The sequence below is a fragment of the Nicotiana tomentosiformis genome, chromosome 3 (genome assembly GCF_000390325.3).
Source record: "Nicotiana tomentosiformis chromosome 3, ASM39032v3, whole genome shotgun sequence".
NCBI lineage: Eukaryota > Viridiplantae > Streptophyta > Magnoliopsida > Solanales > Solanaceae > Nicotiana > Nicotiana tomentosiformis.
Genome location: NC_090814.1, coordinates 69,768,516 through 69,782,479, shown reverse-complemented (window position 1 = coordinate 69,782,479; position 13,964 = coordinate 69,768,516). Strand labels below are relative to the sequence as shown.

The 13,964-nt window shown below is 38.3% G+C and overlaps 1 long non-coding RNA gene across 3 annotated transcripts in view; it reads right to left on the bottom strand.

Moving 5' to 3' along the window:
* Nucleotides 1-436: 436 nt before the first annotated feature.
* The window catches only part of LOC138907056 (uncharacterized), a 29,728-nt gene continuing 16,200 nt past the window's right edge, over nucleotides 437-13,964 (bottom strand). For 2 of the 3 annotated variants that reach the window (XR_011414757.1, XR_011414758.1), the window contains one exon: nucleotides 807-2,469. This is a non-coding gene — a long non-coding RNA (uncharacterized lncRNA). Of the gene's footprint in view, nucleotides 712-806; nucleotides 2,470-13,964 lie in introns of those variants that run through there. The other variant, XR_011414759.1, reaches the window with a different exon arrangement.

Below are 13,964 nucleotides of genomic sequence, written 5' to 3'. Positions count from 1 at the left end.
CAGAGAAAAATAATTAATACCTACCTTACTTCAGTTCCATCAAAATTTAAGTGAATTTTTCTTCTTGAACTCACCCATTGCGTTCTTGTTTTTCTTGTCTCCGTAGTCTTTGTAAATCATCACTGAAAAGTCTTATAAAATTGATCATCAATAAAGTGATGTTAAGAATCTATATATATAATCTAAAGCTGGGAATTGGCCAGGTGATATGTCAGTCCTTTAAAGCCGGCGTTCTTATTTATTGTTTTCTCAATTTTTCTTTGTTTCATGTCTAAAAAAACTGTAGAAAACTAAAAATATTATATTTATGAGTTCCTTATTATTAGTATTTCTTACCGCAGGAAAAAAGCATAGCAATCAAGCGATAAGTTTTATCAGAAACATAGAGAGGATAGATTAAATTATACAGCATTATCAAGATGCCTCTGACGATCACTTTGCCCATAAGAAATTTGGTGTATATGAATAAAGAAATCTCATAAGGAACATTATGAACAAAAAACGTTTAACAAATGAATAGAACAAGATATTACTATCATCAGATTGAAATGTCAATATAATCTCCATACCATCTCAAAACTAAATCACCCTATATACACATTGAAAAGAACGGAAGCAATGGTAGGGTCTTTTTGTCTCACTACTCTGAGCGTGTAATAAGTGATAACACAACTTTCAACTTCCTGCAGGCATGGCAGTTGCCTAAATAAACTTGAAAAGAAACATCACGATTTTAGTATATCGTTGTGTTATTGGGGTATCTATGTAAAGAATAGAAATAAATACTCCATTAAAAATAAGAGCAGTTTGTTAGAACATGAAAATGTATCACAGTTACCAATTGAGTCGCTAAAAGGCCGCCTTTGTGAAAGATCGATTTAAAACTCTTGGAAGATTTCAGCATCTCTTTCTCTCCTAAGAAGCTCCACTGAAAGTTATCAGGATTTACATAGGTTTTGCTTCTGCAAGTAACAAAAGAACATAAGTAGGAAGTTGGAAGTATGAAGTGATCCGGGAAAAGTGAAAAGCACCATATATATCAATACTTTCTTGGCATCTTATAGAGAAATGAAGAGTTTTTTAGTAATCATGAAGCATCAAAATTTCTCCAATTGCGTCAATGTACGCTCTGAAATTGCACTATTGGATCTATTCCATCTACATTGACAAACATAAAATTTACTGTGAAATGCGATAAATTCGAATGTGTGAGGGAGGTGATAAAATTATGTGTAAACAACATAATTTGTATTCAAATCTTTTGTAGAGCTCTCATGAAAATATCAATGTTGCAATAGTAATTTGGAAGTCAACCTAAACAAACTCAAAATGAGATATACCAGTAAATCTAAACCCATCATTCAATTTATTCCAATAACTTCCAACAACAAACGCTCAAGACAAAAATTATGAAAGAGGATGAGGATAAGACATTCTGTTGGCCCAAAGGAACTGAAACATTGCTTGCTGTAAATGGAGGCGTTGGCTGTAGACCTTTGAACCATGAATCCTTCTTCCACTTCTCATAATTAAAGATAAAAGTATCTTAACCATGACCATTACAACTTTAATTTGCAACCGTTAGTTTTCTGTATTTTGAAACCGTCTCATTGAAACGTTTCAAAAAAGGTAAAAGTAAATACTAATAATGAGGAATGGCACAAATACAATATTTTGAGTTTTCTGCCCTTTTTTTAGGCATGAAATAAGGGAAAAATTGAGAAAAAAAGATAAATAAGAATGTTGGCTTTAAGGACTGCCACATCACGTGGCCAATTCCCAACTTTATATTTATACTAGTAAATTTATCACGCTTCGCGCGTTCATAAAAGACGTCATTACATTTACATTGAAATTAATAAGTTAATAATGAAATTACATGTCATCCCTAAAAAAAACTTATAAAGTACTTTTTCGTCTATGGACAACTAAGAAATCCAAAAGTCACTTGTTAAATTGTTTAATTACACCTTCCTCTCCCCTCTTCTTTCTCACGCCTCTTTCAAAAATTTCTTAGCCAGCAATTGTATGAAAGATTAGCTTTTGTTATACACTCCCTAATACTTAAGTATTGAAATTTATGAAATAGATATTTAATTGAGTAATTAAAATATTGTACTAAACATAACAACACACAAGTTAAGGAACAAAAATTATCAAGTGTTCATATAACATATGAAATTAAAAGAAGTTAAAAGTAGACTTAAATAAGTACAGGAATCAAAACTACTTGATTTTCTGTAAATCCTAAAAATTAAAAAAAATTGATTATTGAAACTTTAAAGAAGCGAAGCAACCAAAATTGTAATCATATGATTTTGTAACCATATGCAGTTGACATTTGTGGACCTTGCGAGCCCCAAATTCTGTGAACCTTCACCTCTATGAATCTCAGGGGTAAGCATATATCTACTACTCTTTGCATTTCTTGATGAGATGCGTTGAAGCCTGTTGCTACCAAACATTTTTCTACACTTGAGAAAAAATGATATATTATCAAACAACGCAACATAATCAACATTGTCAGTTTATAAACGGTTAGTTTCTATCTTTCCATAGATATAGACAAAATGCTATCATTTCTTTCATTAAGTAGCAAATAGAATTCTGTCAAAGATGTCGTTGTTCAAAGATTTTGGTAGATAACAAATTAAACACAATCATTAAGAAAATAGTGAATATAACTAAATTTGATCCTCACTTAGCAAACGTTGATCTGTATGGCTGTACCTATTCTTGAACTCAGCTGCATACTTTACAAACACCGTTAGACTAAGCAAAGGGCTTCCAGACGGTTGCTGCCAACTTGATTTGTATTAAAATTATCAAACCGTGGTCAATGAAAGTGGTGAAAGCGAAATTGTCAAGTTGAGCATAATAGTATGAAAACAATTCCAAATTGAATAGCTATTGGCCATAGGAATAAAAACAAACTCAAAGCAAATGTGAAGTTGGAGCAACATCATAGATTCGATTTTTTTTTTACTTCTGTTCCCCGTGACGCAATACTGATTCAACAAAATTATGCTGTCCGGAGATATAAAACAAAACAAACAGTGACTTGATTTTTGATATTTTCTTGGTTCTCCAAATTATATTAGAGGGTTGCTAACAATAGATGCAGAGATGATAAGAGGATAGAATCGGGTTTGTATGTGAACAACAGGAGAAGCAATGTCTACGAAGATAAGTGACAAAGAAATATTTAGAGATAAGTTTTTATTGTTAACTCATTTATTTATGAATTTCTCATTAAGAAATATTCTTTCAATCAAGTCTAAGCTCCATATCACTATACTTTTAATCAACTTTTATAGACATTGTTGTTAAACATTGTTACCACTAAAAATACCAGTAAAACAACATTCTTGCACTTCATAATAAAATTAAAAAGTAACCGGAAGTTGAAGCACTATCCAATACCAATATCTAAGGCTGCAGTAAAATCTTATATAGTCTAAATTTCATATCACTATACTATAATTAACTTCTATAGACATTATTATCAAACTTTATTGCCATTAATTAAAAATATCAGTAAAACAACACCCTTTCCCTTCCTTATCAGACACACCCTTAGATATCAATTTTGCAAAAATTATAGTATCAGAATCTTTACACCCTCTATCATCAATTGTGCAAAAATAATCACAGTAGTTAAGAATCTTTGGAGTGTACCTCAAAGACCAATGGAGAAATATGAATCTGAATCTTTTCATGCATTTTTGTTGGTTTACAATAGTATCAATTATCCAAATTTAAAAAAAGCTCATGTTCTGGAGTGAAAGTGGAACTATAAGTGTAGATTGTAGATGTGAACGATCACAACATATTTAGTTTCAATTTTTTCTGTTTAAGAGTGTTAAACGGAAAGAGTCTAAATTTTAACATTGCAAATATATCCAGAGAAGGCATAGTTGGTAAATATTAATTTATAAAGAATTTTATACCAGCATTTGTTGAGTAATTAACAGCATATCATGATTCTATGGGGCAATGAGTAATTAAAAAAATCGTTAAGAAGAATGAACACTGAAACTCACAGCCAAAGCGGCAAACTAAAGAGAAGAAAAAGAAATAGGAAAAACGAAGAAGATACCTGACAGTATACGAACGGTGCCAGTAGGCCTGAGAATATATATAGAGAGAGAGAGGGGAAAGATAGAAAATAGAAAAGAGTAAAGAATCGATTTTGAAAGAATCGGTTTTGAAAGAAGCGGTATTATTTTTGAAGCGGTTTTTTATTTTGGGTACGTTTTTTGTCTTTGAGAATGAAAATTCAGTGGAAGACGCAAAAATTCGTAGAGAAAGATAAATGTAATTCCTGCTTAAAGGGATTGCCACGTAACTGTGTGTATGGCCCTCAATTATAATATATATAGATACTAGTAAATTTAGTCGCGCTTCGCGCGGTTATAAACGATATCAATAAATTTAAAAATAATCTTTTATATTTTCAGTCGAGATTGAAAAGATAATTTTTATCTGTCTGCATGATTCTCTCAACCTAATTTTATATAACATACATGTATATAGGTAATTGATCATTTGTTCATTAGATAATGAAACCTTTTTAATTCCAAATTTCTTCTATTTGAATAAAACAAACATGAGAGGAATAGAAAAGATCAAGAAAAAAATAAAAAGTAAAGAAACTACAAACAGAATGAAAAACAAAGCAAATCAAATAAATGCAAAAGGCAGGTTGCTATTTCAGTCGAGTATCGTTATGTATTTCTTTTCTATTACTATCATTTTTGTGAAAGGGTCATCTTATGAATTAAGACTCTATTCCGGACCTGTTAGCCTTAAAAATTTTATTTTTACTCATCTCGATTTGCGTGTACAGTCTGGGCGTAAATCCAGAAAGCGTGGAAATTTATGAAGTAATAATTTTTGGAATTTAAAATTGATTTTTAGTTAACTTTGGTCAACGTTTTGAGTAAACGGACTCGGATCCCTGTTCCGACATTCTCGGAATATCTGTATAAAATATGGGACTTTGGCGTATGTCCGAAATCGAATTCCGAGGTCCCTAGCTCGAGAAATGATTTTTTGATAAAAATTGTAAGACTGAAATTCTATGGATTTAAAGAAACTGATTAATGTTTGATCTCGTTGGTATCGGGCTCGTATTTTAGTTTTGGAGCCCGGTACAAGTTTAATATAATATATAAGTCATGTCTGTGAAATTTGGTAGAAATCGGAGTTGATTTGACGTGGTTCGGACGTGCGGTTGAGAAGATAGTAGTTTTGAAATGTTCTTGAGGAATTCATGAGTTTTGGTGCTAAATCTATAGTTTTAGGTGTTATTTTTGTAATTTGATCGCACGAGCAAGTTCGTATAATTTTTTTAGACTTGCGTGCATGTTTGGTTTGGAGCCCCGAGGGCTCAGGTGAGTTTCGGATATGCTACGGAGTGATTTTAGAACTTAGAGAATTGCTGGTGTAACTGGTGTCTGTAGCAGGCCTCTGATTTCGTAGTTGCGAGATCAGGCTTCGCAAATGCGAACCAAGCAGGTATGGCAATTGCGAGGTTTTTATCGCAATTGCGAAGAAAGTCTAGGCCAGCAGTTCTCGCAATTGCGAAGGGGGTCCGGGGAATGCGAACTTCTACCCGCAAATGCGATGGGCCAATTGTCGCAAATGCGACATACTCTTCGCATTTGCGAAGGCAGCGAAAATGTGAAGGTTCTCGCATTTGTGATGACCCCTTCGCAATTGCGAAGCTCAGGTCGCAAATGCGACATCCGCAGCTCATAACTTTGGAATTAGACGGAATTTTTGATTCATTCTTCAATTTTTCGAACCCTAAACCTCAAGAGGCGATTTTTAGGTAATTTTCATGGAAAAATATTAGGGTAAGTGTTCCTTATCCTATATTGATTATATTTCATGATTTGATACTCATTTATATCATGAACCCGTGAATTTATGGAAGAAAAATCAGATTTTTATAAATTCTTCCAAAAACGAAAATTTAAGATTTGAAGGTCCATTCGATATCGGAATTGGATAATTTTTATATGGTTGGACTCGTCTCGGAATGGGTGTTCGGATTTCGTAAGCTTTTCCGAGATTTGAGATGTGGGTCCCAATGCCTAATATTTTAATGAATTTCGAATTTTATCCGGAAAATTAGCAAATTCATATAGAATTAATTTCTATGATTCGTATTGAGTACATTGAATTGTTTGTGAATAGATTTGAAGCTTTTGGAGACAAATTTAAAAGGAAAAACTGTGGTCAAGTAATTGATTGGAATTTGCAAAGCGAGGTAAGTGTCGTGGTTAACCTTGACTTGAGGGAATAGAACCCTCAAATTATTTGTTATGTGAATTGCATGTGAACGACATATAGGCGAGGTGACGAGTGTCTATACGTCGTCAAATTAATTGTTTGCCTGCTTACTTGAAAAATCATAAATTATTTTAAATCATGAATTAATTATTATAATAATTATTTCTCTCCTATTCTTTGTCAAATATTAATTCTTGAATTCCTGCATTAATTATTACATGCTATTTGAATTATGTGCCTTAATTGTTATTTGACATTTAGCATATTAAATATTAAACTACATATTTTTTCTCTGATTTCTATAATAATTTGCTATTTGCCTTTGTTTGTTTTATAATTATTATATGCTTGTTGTCTTATAATTTTATATTAATTATTGTATTTATTGGGAAAATTTCTTCTATAAGAATTGGTAAATAAATATGTTGGAGGAGCGGATTTGATGCCGCAACAAGATTGATTATAATGAATATATTGGAGTATTGGGTTGCACGCCGCAACATAATTAATTATAATGAATATATTGGAGGATCGGGTTGCACGCCGCAACAGACTTATTAAAAGTCCATATTGGAGGATCGGGTTGCACGCCGCAACAGACTTATTTAAAAGTTGACGTACATATATATATATATTGGGGGATCGGGTTATATATTGGGGGATCAGGTTGAACGCCGCAACAGACTTGATTAAAATGAATATATTGGAGGAGTGAGTTGCACGCCGCAACAGAACTAAATGTGAATATATTGTGAGAGCAGGTTGCACGCTGCAACAGAATTGATGGAAATAATAATTGGTTATGACTGCTGAGTTGGCTTCAATTATTATAAACGAGTTACCTGATTTATTTCTACTATTGTTGTTGTTACTAATATTGCGTACAGGTAATGTAAGTGACCCACCTTAGCCTCGTCACTACTTCGTCAAGGTTAGGCTCAACACTTACCAGTACATGGGGTCGGTTGTACTGATACTATACTCTGCACTTCTTGTACAGATTTTGGAGTTGGTCCCAGTGGCGTACCATAGACTTGCTCGGATTTCAGCTACTCAGAGGAGACTTGAGGTATAACTGCACGGCATTCGCAGTTCTGAAGTCCCCATCTACTTTACTTTAGCTGTGTGTTTGTTTCCAGATAGCTTTATTTTATTCAAACCTTTATTTGTATTTATTCTAGAAGCTCGTGCACTTGTGACACCAATTCTGGGATGGTATTTAGACACTGTTGTATTTATGGATTAATCACTATATTTCAGACCTTACTTCCACGTTTATTTATTTGTTATTAATAAATTTAAAGATTGTTTAAAAATTGGTTAATATCATTCTAACCTTGGCTTGCCTAGCAAATGAAATGTTAGGCGCCATCACGGTCCAAAGGTGAGAATTTCGGATCGTGACAGTTGGTATATGAGCACTAGGTTACATAAGTCTCACGAGTCACGATCAAACTTAGTAGAGTCTGAAGGATTGGTACGGAGACGTCTGTACTTATCTCTCAGAGGCTATGAAGTTTAGGAACAATATCACTTCTTTCTTATTCTGTCATGCGATTTTATTCTATCATCGATGATTGAACCATTCTACTCTTATTCTCTCGCAGATGGTGAGAACACGTAATACCTCTACCGATGGTCAGGGACCAGAACCCCCGGTGGCAACTATGGCCAGGGGTAGAGGTCGAGGTCGAGGTCATGCTAGAGACCGAGGTCGAGCTCAGTCCAGAACTCGAGCAACTGCACCTATTGAAGAACCTCAGGTGGACCTTCAAGAGGAGGTTCCAGTTCAGAATGTACCAGTTGGACCAGTTTAGGTCCTGGAAGGATTCATAGCCACTCCAGTACTCCAGGACACTCTAGTCCGTTTGGTAAGTCTTATGGAGGGCGTGGCCCAGAATAGTATATTTCCAGTGGCACCAGCCGTCTCACAGGCTGGGGGAGGAGCACAAAATCCCACTACTCCCGCTCCGGAGCAGATGGCTCCCCAGAATCAGGCTTCAGCAGCCCCGTCAGTTGGGGTAGTTCAGCCAGTTGTTGCGGCACAGATCGGTGATAGGCCCGCCATGTCTTTTGAGGCCTTATTGAGACTGGATAAGTTTACCAAGCTCTTTCCAGTTCACTTCAGTGGTACACCTTCTGAGGACCAAAGGATTATCTTGAATGCTGCCATGAGGTGCTGCGGAATATGGGTATAGTTGAGACCAATGGGGTTGATTTTGCTGTATTTCAGATGACGGGTTCCGTCAAGAGGTGGTGGAGAGATTATACATTGACCCGACCAGTCGGATCACCTGCACTTACATGGGAGCAGTTCTCTCAGCTATTTCTGGAAAAGTTCCTCCCTATCACACTGAGAGAGGAATTTCGCAAGCAATTTGAGCGTCTACAGCAGGGCAGTATGACTGTTACTCAGTATGAGTCCCGTTTTATGGATTTGGCCCGTCATGCTCTCCTTTTACTACATACGGAGGGAGAGAGAGTGAGGAGGTTTATTGAGGGCTCACTCACCCTATCATAATTTAGATGGCTAAGGAGACCGAAAGTGAGATTTCATTTCAGGCGGCTGCTAATGTCGCAAGAAGGATCGAGATGGTTCTTGCACAGGAGAGAGGGCAGAGGTCCGATAAGAGGCCTCGTCAGTTCGGTGGTTTCAGTAGTGCCTCGTCTGGAGGCAGAGGTAATTTTGGTAGGGGTCATCCTCCCAGACCATTTCATTCAGCACTTCATGTATCTCCCGGTGCTTCAGGGAGTCATGGTCCTATTATGCCTTACTCCGAGCAGCCAGTATTCAGTGCACATTCAGCTCCTATCAGTGCATCACCACTCCAGACTTACTACAGTGGTTATCCGGTCCATTTGGGTCTGCTTCAGCTTCAGCAGCCACGACATCAGGATGGGTGTAATGAGTGTGGAAACATTGGTCACATCAGGAGGTATTGCCCTAGATTGGCGAGTAACAAATCTCGGCAAGATTCTCGTGCCATCATACCAGCACTGGTTGCTTCACCGCCTGCTCAGTCAGCTAGAGGTAGGGGTCAGGCAGCTAGAGGTAGAGGTCAGGCCATTAGAGATGGAGGTCAGGCCATTAGAGGTGGAGGTCAGACCGTTAGAGGTTGAGGCCAGCCAGTCAGAGGCCGTCCCAGAGACGCAGTTCAGAGTGGTGGGGCACAGCCCCGATTTTATGTTTTCCCAGCTAGGCCTAAGGCCGAGTCATCTGATGCTGTGATCATAGGTATTATTCTAGTTTGCCATAGAGATGCTTCAGTTCTATTTGATCCATGATCTACATATTCCTATGTGTCCTCCTATTTTTCTTCATATTTGGTTGTGCCTTGTGATTCTCTGAGTGCTTTTGTGTGTGTATCTATATCAGTGGGGGACTCTGTTGTAGTAGATCATGTCTATCATTCGTGTGTGGTTACTATTGGTAATCTTGATACTAGTGTGGATCTTCTACTTCTTGATATGGTAGATTTTGATGTCATCTTGGGTATGGATTGGTTGTCCCCTTATCATGCTATATTGGATTGTGATGCCAAGACAGTGGCCCTAGCTATGCCGGGGTTACCTCGGTTAGAGTGGAAAGGAACTCCTGGCCATTCTGCCAGCAGGGTTATTTCTTATATGAAAGCTCGGTGTATGGTAGAGAAAGGGTGTCTAGCCTATTTGGCTTATATTCGCGATCCCAATGCGGATGCTCCTTCTATGGACTCAGTACCAGTTGTTCATGAATTTCCAAAAGTATTTCCTGCAGATTTGCCGGGGATGCCACCCGACAGAGATATTGACTTCTGTATTGATTTGGCTCCGGGCGCTCAGCCCATTTCTATTTCACCATACCGTATGGCCCCGCCGGAGTTGAAAGAACTGAAAGAGTAGTTACAAGACTTGCTTGATCAGGGATTCATTAGACCCAGTGTCTCACCCAGGGGTGCACCAGTATTATTTGTAAAGAAAAAAGAAGGCTCTATGAGAATGTGTATAGATTATCGGCAGTTGAACAAAGCCACTATTAAAAACAAATATCCGCTGCCAAGAATTGATGACTTATTTGATCAGCTTCAGGGTGCCAAGGTATTTTCGAAGATCGATTTGAGGTCCGGTTATCATCAGTTGAAGATTAAGGCATCTGATGTCCCTAAAACAGCTTTTCGAACTCGGTATGGGCATTACGAATTCCTAGTGATGTCATTTGGGTTGACAAATTCCCCAGCAACATTTATGGATTTGATGAATCGGGTGTTCAAGCCTTATTTGGATTCTTTTGTGGTTTGTATTCATTGATGATATCTTGATTTACTCCTGCCACACCTTGAAGAATAATCAGTTATATGCCAAGTTTTCAAAATGTGAGTTTTGGTCAGATCAGTTGCCTTTTTAGGGCATGTTGTATCGGCAGAAGGCATAAAGGTGGATCCTAAGAAGATTGAGGCTGTTCAGAATTGGCCTAGACCTACTTCAGTTGCAGAGATCCGGAGTTTCCTGGGTTTAGCAGGTTATTATCGTTGGTTCGTAGAAGGGTTTGCATCTATAGCAAGCCCATTGACCAGATTGACCCAGAAAGGTGTCCCATTCAAATGGTCAAACGAGTGTGAGTTGAGCTTTCAGAAGCTCAAGACCGCTTTGACTACGGCGCCAGTGTTGGTATTACCCACAGGTTCAGGATCATATACGGTATATTGTGATGCATCTCACATTGGGCTTGGTGCAGTATTAATGCAAGATGGAAAGCTAATTGCATATGCATCGTGGCAATTGAAAGTTCATGAGAAGAATTATCCTGTTCATGACTTAGAATTGGCAGCCATTGTTCATGCTCTAGAGATTTGGAGGCATTACCTCTACGGTGTCTCGTGTGAGGTATTTACTGATCATCGTAGCCTTCAGTATCTGTTCAAACAAAAGGATCTTAATTTGAGACAGAGAAGATGGTTGGAGTTGTTGAAAGACTATGATATCACAATTTTGTATCACCCCGGAAAGGCCAATGTGGTGGCCGATGCTTTGAGTAGAAAGGCTGTAAGTATGGGCAGTCTTGCCTATATTCCGGTTGGTGAGAGGCCACTAGCTGCAGATGTTCAGACTTTGGCTAATCAATTCATGAGGTTAGATGTTTCAGAACCCAGTCGGTTTCTAGCTTGCACAGTCGCTCGATCTTCTTTATATGAGCGCATCAGAGAGAGGTAGTATGATGATCCTCATTTACTTATCCTTAAGGACACGGTGCAGCACGGTGATGCCAAACAGGTTGCTGTGGGGGAAGATGGGGTTCTGCGAATGCAGGGTCGTATTTGTATGTCTAATGTGGATGGGCTTCGTGAATTAATTCTTGAAGAAGCACACAGTTCCGGGTATTCTATTCATCCAGGTACCGCCAAAATGTATCAAGATTTGTGGCAACATTATTGGTGGAGGAGAATGAAAAAGGATATAGTTGCATATGTAGCTCGATGTCTGAATTGTCAGCAGGTTAAGTACGAGCATCAGAGACCTGGTGGTTTGCTTTAGAAGTTAGAAATTCCTGAGTGGAAGTGGGAGCATATCACTATGGATTTTGTTGTTGGGCTCCCACAGACTCAGAGAAAATTTGACGTAGTTTGGGTCATTGTGGACAGGTTGACCAAGTCAGCACATTTCATTCCAGTGGCAGTTACCTATTCTTCAGAGAGGTTAGCTGAAATTTATATTCGCGAGATTGTCCGCCTTCACGGGGTGCCCGTGTCTATTATTTAAGATTGAGGTACGCAGTTTACCTCATATTTTTGGAGGGCTGTACATCGTGAGTTAGGCACACGGGTGGAGTTAAGTACAATATTTCATCCACAGATAGACGGACAGACAGAGCGCACTATTCAAATATTGGAAGATATGCTCCGAGCTTATGTTATAGACTTTGGAGTTTCTTGGGATCATTTCTTGCTACTTGCGGAGTTTGCTTATAATAATAGCGACCAGTCGAGCATTCAGATGGCTCCATATGAGACATTATATGGAAGGCGATGGCGATTTCCAGTTGGTTGGTTTGAACCGGGAGAGGCTCGGTTGTTGGGTACCGATTTGGTACAGGATGCCTTAGATTAGGTCAAGATTATTCAGGATCGACTTCGCACAGCTCAGTCTAGGCAAAAGAGTTATACCGACCGTAAATTTCGTGATATTGCATTCATGGTTGGAGAAAGAATATTGCTTCGGGTTTCACCTATAAAAGGTGTAATGAGGTTCGGAAAGAAGGGCAAGTTGAGCACTAGGTATATCGGACCCTTTGAAATTCTTGAAAGGGTGGGTGAAGTAGCCTACAGGTTTGCATTACCACCTAGTTTATCAGCGGTTGATCCGGTGTTCCATGTGTCTATGCTTCGGAAATATCATGGTGACCCATCCCACGTGTTTAGATTTCAGCTCTGTCCAATTGGACAAGGACTTGACTTATGAGGAGGAGCCGGTAGCCATTCTACACCGTCAGTTGAGGTCAAAGAGTTACCCTTCTGTTCGAGTGTAGTGGAGAGGTCAGTCTGTTAAGGCAGCTACTTGGGAGTCCGAGTCGGACATGCGGAGTAGATATCCCCACTTGTTTGCCAATTCAGGTACTTTTCTATGTCCGTTCGAGGACGAACGTTTGTTTTAGAGGTGGAGATTGTGATGACCCAAAGGGTCATCTTGTGAATTAAGACTCTATTCCGGGCCTGTTAGCCTTAAAAACCTTATTTTTACTCACCTCGATTTGTGTGCACAGTCTGGGCATAAATCCGGAAAGCCTTTATGTGAAAATTTATGAAGTAATAATTTTTGGGATTTAAAATTGATTTTTAGTTGACTTTGGTCAATGTTTTGAGTAAACAAACTCGAATCCCTGTTCCGACATTCCCGGAAGGTCCGTAGTAAAAGATGGGACTTGGGCTTATACCCAGAATCGAATTTCGAGGTCCCTAGCTCGAGAAATAATTTTTTGATGAAAATTGTAAGACTGAAATTCTATGGATTTAAAGAAATTGATTAATGTTTGATCTCGTTGGTATCGGACCCGTATTTTGGTTCCGAAGCCCGGTACAGGTTTAATATAATATATAAATTCATGTCTGTGAAATTTGGTAGAAATCGGAGTTGATTTGACGTGATTCGGACGTGCGGTTGAGAAGATAGTAGTTTTGAAATGTTCTTGAGGAATTCATGAGTTTTGGTGCTAAATCCATAGCTTTAGATGTTATTTTTGTAATTTGATCACACGATCAAGTTCGTATGATTTTTTTAGACTTGCGTGCATGTTTGGTTTGGAGCCACGAGGGCTTGGGTGAGTTTCGGATATGCTACGGAGTGATTTTAGAACTTAGAGAATTGTTGGTGTAACTAGTGTCTGTAGCAGGCCTCTGATCTCGCAGTTGCGAGATCAGGCTTTACAAATGCGAACCAAGAAGGTATGGCAATTGCCAGGTTTTTATCACAATTGCGAAGAAAGCCTAGGCCAGCAGTTCTCGCAATTGCGAAGGGGATCCGGGGAATGCGAACTTCTACCCGCAATTGCGATGGGCCAATTGTCGCAAATGCGACATACTCTTCGCATTTGCGAAGGAAGCGGAAATATGAAGGTTCTCGCATTTGCGATGACCCCTTCGCAATTGCGAAGCTCAGGTCGCAAATGCGACATCCGCAGCTCATAACTTTGG